This window comes from Rhincodon typus, chromosome 6 (genome assembly GCF_021869965.1).
Source record: "Rhincodon typus isolate 14 chromosome 6, sRhiTyp1.1, whole genome shotgun sequence".
Classification (NCBI taxonomy): Eukaryota; Metazoa; Chordata; class Chondrichthyes; order Orectolobiformes; family Rhincodontidae; genus Rhincodon; species Rhincodon typus.
Window position 1 is genome coordinate 5,371,551 of NC_063337.1, and position 2,377 is coordinate 5,373,927.

Sequence of the window (2,377 nt, forward strand, 5' to 3'; positions counted from 1 at the left end):
AAGATAGGTGGAGAGGAGACAGACAGGTCGAAGAGGCGGGGATGGGGCCAGTAAAGGTGAGTGTAGGTGGGGAGTTAGGGAGGGGATGGGTCAGTCCAGGGAGGACGGACAGGTCAAGGGGGCGGGATGAGGTTAGTAGGTAGGAGATGGGGGTGCAGCTCGAGGTGGGAGGAGGGGATAGGTGGGAGGAAGAACAGGTTAGGGAGGCAGGGACGAGCTGGGCTGGTTTTGAGATGCGGTAGGGGGAGGGGAGATTTTGAAGCTTGTGAAATCCACATTGATACCATTGGGCTGCAGGGTTCCCAAGCGGAATATGAGTTGCTGTTCCTGCAACCTTCGGGTGGCATCGTTGTGGCACTGCAGGAGGCCCAGGATGGACATGTCGTCTGAGGAATGGGAGGAATGGTCCTAGACTCTCCCATGAGGTGAAACATCCTCTCAGCATTTACCGTGTCAAGCCCCTTAAGAATCCTATACATTTCAATGTAATCACCTCTCATTCTTGTGAGTAGAGTTTCAACCCATTTAACCTTTGCTCATAAGACAATCCCTTCATACCAGGGATCATCTTAGTGAACCTTCTCTGAACTGTTTCCAATGAAATGATATCTTTCCTTAAACAAAGGGACCAAAACTGCTCACAGTACTCCAGATGTGGTCTCACCAGCACCTTGAGTATAGCCAATCTGACATGAACACTAACTCTATCAGAACCATTACCTGATATAGGTTTTCTTGCTTTTCCCCTTCTGTGCCCATTCTTGTGTGTGGGAGGATCCATTGGATCTAACATGGATCTTGTATCATTAAAAGATCCCCAAGGATGTTCTCAATAGCAAAGTAGGGCCTGAAACAGTTCACCCTCATCAAGGCCCTTTAACTTGAGGAGTTCCAGTTGAGGTACAAGATTTTGAAGAGTAAGGCTGAAGATGAAAGGGGGATAGAGAGAGGTGGAGTGGTTAAGGAGGGGAAATCCAGAACATGGGGCCTTGCTGAATATATAACCGCCAATAATGGAGCAGTTGTAATTGGGAATTCTCAAGGCTCCAGCATTAGAGGAACACAGAAATCTCAAAGAGACAGAAATCTTGAAGAGTTCTGTAATTCGAGGTGGTTACAGAGATAGTTGTGAGGGTGGGAATTCTAAAATGATTCAGCTTGCCAACAGTAGAGGGCACACTTCCCCACGATAGTTTTGAAGATGGCACAGATGTGCGGAATGGAGTAACTATGAACTCAGAGCTACATGGTCATGCCGTGCATGATAAAGTGTCTTACTCCTAGTTATTGAAGTTGGAGAAGTTCACGCTACTCAAGAACCCATGTGGTTTTTCTCAACAACCTTAAGTTCTTACAGAGGAATGAGGAAAATGTTGGATATAATTATGGGTGACATTTAATACAAGGCTACCCCTCACTGGGATCAGATGCTGGAAATCCATTCCCACACTCATCATTTTATCCGAGTTACACTAAATTCCCCAATTGATCTGTCTTTTAGACCCAGGTTGACGGAAAACAAAGACCAGGTTTCCATGCTTAACAAGGATGACTATCTATCTATTACAGATAAAAAGATTCTGTCTGCAAGTAAACAATTACAAACCATCAGCATTAACAGTACCTATTAAAACTCTAAGCCTCCCTACACAGACATATAGACAGACAAAAAATGGGTGTTTTGGAGGGAGGGAAGATGGGGAAGGCACTTCAATGGTCTCTGACCATAGTTTCCACTGAGACAATTGTTTTGGCTTGTCTATCTTCAGTCTTCCTTCTCCAACTTACTATTCACTCATTTGCAGGAGGCACACAATGACTAGCTCACAAATGATGAAGTCTCTGATTTATTAGTTAAAGACACAGTACACAGCAACTAATGAGGGAAAATAACCCAACTTTCTTCAGGCTTGAGGTATTTTTTACTGCAGAGAAAAGGACAGCACCTCCCCTTTTGGGGACTTCTGGCTCCGTCATACACACCCACAAGCTGTTCATCGCCCTGGGAGCCAATTGCATGCCTGTTGGCAGGCAGAGGCTACTGTGAATGATAACTGGTCACCATTCCACAGACCAATCAGCTGCTTGTAGCTGGCTGAATTTCCCTTCGTACACATCCCTGGCTCCAGCCTGAGTGCATTAACCGTGCCCCCACTGCAGCCGTGTAAACAGCACTCCCAATGAATGTTAGAAAACTGCTTTGAAAAGGAACAGTAATCACTTCCAGAATCACTGTACTTTTTTGAAAAAAACAGTCCATTTCCCATTTCAGAGATAGTAGGAACTGCAGATGCTGGAGAATCTGAGATAACAAGGTGTAGAGCTGGATGAACACAGCAGGCCAAGCAGCATCATAGGAGCAGGAAAGCTGACGTTA